Genomic DNA, 9853 nt, shown 5'->3' on the forward strand with positions numbered 1-9853 from the left:
ATCCTGCCAGTCAGGAAGTAGTTCCACAGCTGCTCCATGGAGGCTTTCCAGATTGCACTAGTTTCATGGGGTTTGAGGTGGATTTTTTCTGTTTATTATTATTACATAAGGTGTCATAGCTGTTGATACTATATCTTCCAGAAGCACAAAATTTACCCATAGGAAAGCAATTATGAATTGTTTCTTCATCTTCAGCCAGAGCACTAAGTTCAACAGCAACACCCATCTATTCTGACTTTGAGCTTGCACATTTTGTTTAAAGATGGACATGCAACAAGTGTTTCATAGCGACTGAACAGTCTTTTGCTTCATAAATCTTCAAATTTAGAAACTTGGACCTGAATTATTCTGCCAGGTCCTGTGTCATGTACAATTGAATCAAAGACCTAGAGCTGAACAACATCCTCTTCTGGTAATCAAAATTCCCATTTAAGTGTTGAAGGTCTGTCTCATTTTTAATTCAGATCTCATTTCACTCTTTAAGAGATATCCCTGAAGTGTCAAAATGTAAAACTCAACTCAATAAAAAAAAAATTTACTCTAAATGAAGTGCATGAATACATCCATCATAAGCATAATGAATTAAATAAACAAACAAATTTAATGCAAATTGAGGCTTGCAGTGCCTATCTAACATCTCATACCAGCTCTACAGCAAATCTACAGCTCTGAGTCAGGTGAAAAGGCTCTATAAAATATGTGGGAAAATAAAGTTCTTAACTGAATATAAACATACTCAGAAAATTATTTAAGCTAGTTAGAGGAAACATAAAACTTCCTTCTTCTCCATATCCATGAGAATTCCAAAGTTTTAAAATAATCTTCTCCCCAGGATTTGAACAGCATCTTTAATAAGGTAGGAAGAATATATGCAATAATATCAAATGTTATTCTTCTCCTTATGTGAGGCATCCTTGCTTTTTCTCCGAATGCCCAAGAATTAAATTAAAAGAGAGGAGAAGAGATTTAGCAATCTTTATAATATTAGAGGGGAAAAAATTCCTTTCTCTTTCTCATCTTCATTGCTGTTCCCCTTCTTGTTTTACTACACACTCCCATACTTTTTTCAGTAAAGTGGTTTACATGTAACACATGGATGATGGTGGTTCAACTTCTTCCTGTGACCGAAATCTGTATGCTTCACACAAGTGTCCTCACTTTCAGGCTAGTGAACACTGTCACATGGCTATTTTGGTTCTTCTGCCACCATGTGTGACATGTTTCCAGTTTCAAATTAAGGGGGACAGAAAAGGAAAGACTAGAAACAAGAATGAAATAGTCAAGAGGGCAGATAAGTTTGCTTGCTTCATATCCTTTTTCTTCTTCAAGTCTCAGTGTCTTGCTGTAATACATTTCACATCATCCATCACATCCAGGAATTTCATGACTCGCTACCTCCTCTTTCCAAAAGGTGATCCTCTAGGGATGTGCCTGCTCAGGACACCTGGCCCAGAGAAGAGGAAGGCAGAGTCAGACTTTCCATCCACCATGAAGCACAGGATTTCCAAATCCCAGTATTTCACTTTGCATTTAAATATTTTCTTTATTCAAATACTTTTTTTTTTTTTTTTTTTAGATAACAGGAAAAAAAATCTAACCAGTTCTAGCTATTTTCAAATGGCATAGTGATCCCAGAGTCATTAATTTAATTAATTTTCTTTTAAAGTACCACTAGCATGTTATTTGAAACAGTTGGACATTTGCGGGTGACTTAATAATGCAATAGCCTTTAGTTTGACAGCCTTTTAGTTGGTTTTCATTGTTTATAAACAGTGCTACTGCTTACTTATAAGTTACACTCCAAACAAATTCCAGCCCTTAAGAATTTACTGTCTGTGTATGTTGATGGAAGGTAGTTCAGGGAGCCCCTCATGAGTTATGTATTGACTGAATCTCAGCTCACACTCAGTGTGTTGGTTCTCTTTTAACATCTAAATATTCTTTAACAAAAACAAAAGTGAGATAAAGAATGAATGAAATTTTTGTATACATTTCCCTATATAATTTCAGTTGGCTTTTCCACAGGATACCATCCGAACATCCAGAAATGCTTTTTTTTTACTAAAGCACCTTCAGTACTGCTATTCCTTAATAATTCTGTAGCTTTCAAAAAGTAATTGATTTTCTTCAGTTGCCACCAGGTGGCAATCATAAACCTAGCCTGCTCCATCGTGTCTTCCAAAACAGCTACTGCAGGATGAGAAAATGCTGTAAGCAGGAAGCAGAAAAAGGTATCTCCATGGTGACTATTATAGTATGTTGTTTGTCGTGGGTGAAGCTAGATGAAACCATGTTCGTGCTTCTAAATTACATATTTCATCTCATTAAGTCCTGAGCAGCTAACCTTGAAAAAATGTGTTCTGCTGAAAGATGTACTTTGTCTCACAAAGAGCCTGTAGATAGCCTATTATCCATGTGGTATTTTCATCCTTCTGGACAGTGACCATAGTGAACATTCCTGAAAAAAATCTATACGAATTTTTAAATTGCCTTTTTTACCCAAGTAAAATACCTAATTTAATAATAATTCAACATAAAGTACTTGTTTTTCTCTGTCTTCTATCAGGGCTTTGAGTGAGGCATTAAAGAGCTATGGCAGGCAGTGAAAGTGGTTCCACACTCTCCCTCTCATGTCATTTGGCGTTTAGAGAGCTGAGAGCCCCGTAACAGCAGCTCGGTTTTTAACATCATTGTAACACCCTGAAAAGTAAAGAAGAAAAGCTACGGTCCATATCTTCCTGTTGAGATATTGCTAAAGATCAGCAAATTATTTTTTTCAAAAATGTTTTAAAATCCTAAACCCCACTGAGTTTTAGGAGGTGAAGCTCTTTGGATAGAAAGAAAAACTCATCTTTTATTTCATGTCGTTTTTCTTCTCAGTCTATTGCGTCTAGATCTTTTCCTACAGGTCTTTCAATCTTAGCCCCATCTCTTAGGATTCACTTGAAACTGTCTTATGCTTACTTCCATTTCAGCTAACTGGAAAACAAAATAACAAAATACAGTTGTAAAAGATATATTGATTTTACCTAATCTGATGGAATTATATATTTTGATTATGCCACACCTTTTTTCTTTAAAAAAAAAAAAAAAAAAAAAGTTACTGAAAGCAAGCCAGTTTAAAAACAGATGATGAAAATGACTAGAGACACAATAAGAATGTTTGGAGAAGAAAAGTTAAATAATTGAAAATAATAAGAGTATTCACAAAAAATTTTTAAAAAAAAAGTAAAATAAGAATTGTTGGAAACATTTGATACTGGGTATAGGAAAAAATCTACCTTCCAAAAGGTCTGAATAACATTCAGGTTTAGTGCGTGGAAATAAGAAACTTTTGTACTCAGTCTCCTGTTTGCTGGTGAAAGTCACTTTCAGAAGCAGCAGCGTTAATGGGATGTGAAAAAACAAAAAAGACCCAGTAATAATGAGACCCTTTCAATCTACATGAGGCAGCATAAACATAAGACAGAACCTTACAGGCTGACACAGTCTGTGAGCTAGTTATTTATCATTTTCTATTTTAAGTGTTCTTCAACATCCTTCTGAAGCATTTATTAGGTACAAGGCAGCAAACTGGTGGCCCAATGTTGTGATTTGATGTAGAAATTCTTGTGGTCATGCAGTTTGTTGTTTCCTTTGGCTTTTCATTGCCCTCCAGCATACACACTGTCTTGTATCTTATCTCTGGGCAAAGCCAAATTTCCAAAGTACATTTCCATTACAGTTTTAACTTCCCCTCTGTCATTTAAAGGTAAACTAAATTTCACTGTTTACCGTCAAATTCAGAACAAGAACAAAAGTTTATTATTACTCCCTGAAAAAGCAAAATCAGGTTATTTCTGATTTTAACAATATATATAGAGAGACCATGCACTCGCCATAAAAAAAAAAAAAATACAAGTACACCGTAGATTCGTGAGTCTGAGGTATTTTTCTGTCGATAACTTGTGATTCCCCATAGGAGCAGTTAGATGGCAGTGTTGTTACACTATTCGAAGCAACCATTCTTTTATTCCTGGTTTTGTCAGAAGCCGTCACTTCAATGCAACATTACAAAGTCAAAGCATAATTACCACTAATGCTCCCCTCTCTTGAGCAATGCCATCAGGGTATATCCTGCAAATGAATGGAAACTGTTAATTATAATTATATTAGACATCCATATTGTACATTTCAGCAGTGCTGGTGTCGTCTTTGGATCTTTGTTTATCATTACACAGGAGATATTAAAGTAAAAGGATGAAGACCACAGTGACAACACTCCTTTATAGTATGAAAATTATGCATCCTATCTCACTAACAGCTCAGCCCAGTAATTTGAAAATGCTTGTAATTGGATTATTCTGTACCCATATTTTACATATATGTCACAAAAAAGAGAATGTTTAATTATTTTTCTTTTTTTTTTAGATTGCAATCCAATTAATATGTTTGCTTTCTTTTACAAAATAATAATAATAATAATAATAATAATAATAATAATAATAATAATAATAATAATAATAATACTCATTTCACCTTAAAGCAAATATCTTTATTTTCAACCCAGCCTCCAGGGAACTATTTCAAGTAGAGCTATAGTATGTGTACAGCACAAGATCCTGTCTCTGAAGAAACTGGGGAATAGCATGTACTTTCTTAGCTTTTCAACCTCTCTTCCTCACACCAATTTTCCTAGCTCTGTTTTCCTCTTCACAAAAATCCTAGCTTATTCTTAGCTTCCTGACCTTTCCAGAACAGACCTGTCATCTTTCGCTTAGCATTTGATTCAGTCGATCTTCCACAGTCTGTCTGGTGCACCTCCCTGAAATTTTTCAGCTATGCTCACTCCTCATTTCTGCACTGACTCCGCAGATATGTTACTTTATTCAAACTTTTGCTGGTTCTTCCCAGAACTTGCCTGACCTTAGTATCAGGAAAGTATCGCTTTAAGTGCCCACAAACACCTTCATTTGTGCCACTTGAACCATACCAGTTTCACTAAATGACTGCAATGCCACCCTCTACAGTGGTGATGCAATTGTATTGGTATAAAAGACCTTCTGCTGACTGTAAACATACATCTTCTTCCAGCTATAGCAGGGCTGAGTAAGCCATCACTGCCTGCAGCAAATACTTACTTAGGTCCTAGCAACCACCTCTGCCAGTTTTATCTCCATCTGAAGAGTCAACTGAGAAGCTCAGCCAGTTGCTAAAATGTTTCATTCAAAATGAGTCAAATCTGCAATGAATTGCTCATCAGTTCTAACAGATTTAACTACTAAGCATGGAACTTTTCCCTAATCTGACCATGACCATAAACTGGTAAAGAGCTATCCTGCAAAAGTGTAAAAATACAGGTGGCAAGACCCAGCTTTTACCTCTTTGTACCAACAAAAGGTCTCTGTTCAAAAAGCCTTTTACCTTCCTGAATCATACTGCTGAATAGTCGCCCACTCTTAGCCATTCCAGAAGGCCATCTGAGCAGCACACAGATATTTCTCCTTGAAAGGCAATTACTGGATAACATTATTTTAAGAAAAATACAGTTTGCTTCATTTTCTTTTATTCTAGTACAACTTTCCAACCTTCCTCAAATCTAAGCTGATCTACTGCCAAGATTTCTGCCATGTGGCCAGTGGCCTGGGAGCTCTAGGAGCTGCAAGGCAAGTTGAGGTCCTCAGGGCTCCAGGTGTCCTGAGTGCATAGTAGGGAACCTGGAAGCTTTCATTGGAGGCAGCGTTCCTTGGCCTCCCCAGGTTACCAGCACTGCAGGAGCTTGCCATGGGGAGTGCCAAGAAAGCAGAAAGCCGGCTGTTAGTCAAACAGATTTTTCCTGAAACACTTTCCTGGTTCCAATTGGGAAATTAGAAGAATTTGACATGTTTTGGTGGAACATTTGAAATGTTGTTGAATGTGCATTTCCCAGTGGAAGGTTTCCAGACAGCTGTCATAAATTCAGGCCAAGAGAGATAAATAAACAAACTGAAGACACCATAACCATTTTTTTCTCCTTTTTGCATTAATGCCTCAGAAGCTCATTTGCAATAAAATCCTTTGAGTGCATTCACTTTATCTGAACTCAGAGACAATTATGTTGACATTTTGCCACTCTTCAGATAGAAAATATCTTCCAGAAAAACTGATAGAGACTCTTCATGAATATATTATGAATTTCACTTAGTTCATCTGCAACACTCAGTCAGATAATATCTATTCTCCACCTTAGCAATTACTCATAAGCAATTATTAGATCAATGTTCACATTGCTGTATACGCAGAATCAGTTCCCACATCCTCCCAGGGTCTCAAAGGCATATATATGTAGATCGTCATGCATTAAAGTCTTGAGAAAGCGAATAATGGAACAGAAAGGACAGTGGTATATTTATGACTGATCATTATGGAGGATCTTACTCTAGTGTCTTAAAAGTAGGTACCACAGACTGACATAGTCATCTGAGGTTTCCTATGGAGAGAACTAGAAATTTCTTGAGTATCACCCTGATATTCTCAAGGTATGAACATTTAAGAGAGGTCAGACAAACTGCAGTCTAAGAATGCCTATTACTCTTTACTGACTATAAGCATATCTTGAGCGAGTAGGTCAAAACTGGACAGGTAATGTTGGGAGATTTCAAGTTAGCCGAAGAGTGCCCCTGTCTTTAGTCCTCACACAGATGATAAAGGTCCCTCTCTCATCCAAAACCATTTCATTCAAGCTTTAGGAGGACCTGCTGGCTATATCTGAACCTGTCAAACATAATGTTGGTATTGACCTCTTTGACTTCAACCAAACCTCTTTATCAAAAACTGGTAACATAGTATCCCATTAACATATTATTTCCCAAATCCATTCTGCACTTGTTGTTATGTAAAGTCAAGTTTCAGTTCAAAGGTGTTGTTTTTTTTTTTTTTCTTTTTCAAAGCTGTCTAGGAAAGAGTGGCCTAAGGCATTTGCATTTAATTAGTGTTACCATTTTTCACTTGACCATGAAAACCTCAGTCAGCAGGGAGACAACTGAAAGTAAGAAATAAGTTCACAGTGAACTCTTCATAGGGAAGATATCACATCTGTACAGTATCTTAATGTCCAGGTCAGGAGGTTGTTGGAGCTCCTAGTCAATCCCACAGGTCCATATAGCTCTACTGTAACATTTTATCTGTTTGTAGTATGCATGTATACGTCACAAATCTGTATATTAAAGTCAAGGCAAGCAGATATAACTAGATGTAATTCATTTCAGTACACAGACAAATCTCATGTTTTTATTTTTCCCAGTAAGCTCAGTCACTGAAAAATGGACATTCAAAATTTCTGTTTATTTCCCCACACAAAAAAATTTAAAATAATCCAAATCTCTCTTCAGTACAGGGACGAAAGAGACTATGCTTGGTTATATGTGTGCTAAAATCTTGTGAGCTTTTCAGGCTATACTGTGCATGAAGTTGAATGGACAGAGAATGAGAAACAGAAAAAGAGAGAGCAAAAATGTAATATTATAATTTTGTTTTTAAGAAAAAAAAAAGACAATGCAGCAAGATAATCATAAATTAACGGACAATCATCACTCCAAGGACTCAAAGCACAGAAAGACACATACATACACACCTCAAATAATTTGATAGCCATCTGCTTAGATAAAATCTGTATTTAGGTCATATGCTTTCTCTAATATAACCCAACAGAAACAGGATTCCATATAAAGACCTAGGTTAAGTAGATGCAATGCCATCAAAGATCCCAAAACTGAAGAGTTGAATTTGGAGGGATTAGTACATATTTTTAATTTATGTTTTCCCTTTCCATACTGTTTTGTTGCATGTGTTTCATTCATCATTTTAAAATGGAAAAATATAGCTTTTAATGATTTGTTTTTCATTTAGCAATGTATATTTGAAAGGCAGAATAATAAAGCAGGAGAATGCTCTTTTAATTTTATTCAAAACGTTCTCAGTATTTCCTCATTTAACTTTATAGCCTAGTTACTCTCCTGTAAGGCTACTGCAAACCTGTTGCAAAGAGATATAATTCACTCTGTCAAAATAAGACCCTAACCTCAGAGAAGACAGGGATTTAAGATACTCCAGAGTTCACATCCGTGAATCTAATCATAGAACCATAGAATCAATACCAGGTTCCTACTAAAGAAATCATATTTGTGAATCGCATTTTGATGCATGTAAGGACACAGATCTACCAGACACGGTCCAGCATGCTTTGGTCCTGATTTAGCTCCCCTCCCACCTAAAGATCCCACAATTACAGAGGTGATCCAGTTGAATACACATTGAAAATGTTCTCCTTTCCCCTACAAATGGTTCATTTTGAGCTCATCAACTCATTTCATCAGACCAATGTGATCTGGCTTTAGTATTAAACAAGTAACTTGGATTCTGAACCTGAATGCCAAAACTCTGTTAGATGCTGTGAAAGTCAGACAAGACAACTGCTAATTTTTCCCTGTGAATCTAGTCTTCCATATTTAAAATAAATAAAATAAAAAGTCTTACAGATCAGCAAGAAAGCCAGACAGAAAATGGCTCATGAAAGAGGCTTCAAATCTCTTTGGAGATTGGTTGTGATTAAGCAATCCAAGAGTGCATGTGTGTACGTGCGTTTAATTAGCAGGCTATACCACAACTTAAAACTCCTCTTCAAGTAGATCCTATCAAGACTGTGAACAAGAGTGAGGATGAATATGCTAACCACATTTGAATAAAGCTTCTGTCTCTCCTTGCCTGAAAGCTCCTCTTTTTACTCAGGAGTCTCCCAGTCCTCTTAGTTTCTAATTTGCCCATGGCTACTACAGTTGATCAGCCTCTCTAGTCCAGATTACCTCCACTGCTGCAAGACCTCTCAAGAAACCCTCTTTTCTGCTGCCCAGTGCATTTGTATTAAACAATATAATGAGGTATATTGTAGTAAACAATATAACCAGAATAACGGAGTAATTGAGGATAGAGTTAGGAGAAGAGCTTGCTTTAGTGCTCTTACACATTTTAAACAGATAGGGTTTTTATCTTTTTTTTTTCCTCCCTTCATCTGATCAGCTAGGTAATTTAATTTAGTGATGAAAAAAAAATCCAATTGGGTGCTGCTTTGTTCACCTGATTGTATTTTTCAAAGTAAAATGAAACTAACCCACTGAAGAGCTGTGGGAGAGAGTGTGGGGCAGGCAGAATGCAGAAGTTTAAAAACTGCCTTTGTTTTTTCATTCTTCCACTTCAGACACTAAGTAGCTCCCAGTTGCATTTGTCAAGATAAAATAAAACTGACAAGATGGCAGGGTGAGAGAAATAAGGCTGTACATATATGAAGAAGACAGTCATCAGAGGGAGAATTTAGAATGGACAAAAAAGTTGTCATGGAATAAAAAGAGACTTATTCCCTTATAATATAATAGAAAAAGAAGAAAAAAAAAAAAACACCTTACAAATGCATTGGACTTTGCAAGTCAGTGTTTAATAAAACTCTCTCAAGACTAAAAATCAGAGTGAAAGATTCTTCAAAATCTTTTGTATTGCTAGTAGCAACTAATTTCAGGATTTGAACCTCAGAGCTTTATGGACTCTACAAAAATGGAAAACAGTAGTAAGGTCTAAGGCCAAATATAACTCTAAAAATTACCTTTTTTTTTTAACTAGCAGACAAAGCAAATAGACACTATTATAAGGATAAGGCCAGGCGCTTCCAAGCAAGCAGGTATAGGCAGAGACCTATCAGCATATAGACAACAGCGAATACTCATTGTATGTCAGGTTTGGTTTGATGTCTGAGGACAGGACTTCTTCACCAGATAAATGGAAGCAGCTGACATCAGAGGTTGAGGAGCAGTGAGGACCACCTGCCTAACCATCAAACTTACTTTCT

This window comes from Streptopelia decaocto, assembly GCF_964273445.1.
Source record: "Streptopelia decaocto genome assembly, chromosome: 1".
Taxonomy (NCBI): domain Eukaryota; kingdom Metazoa; phylum Chordata; class Aves; order Columbiformes; family Columbidae; genus Streptopelia; species Streptopelia decaocto.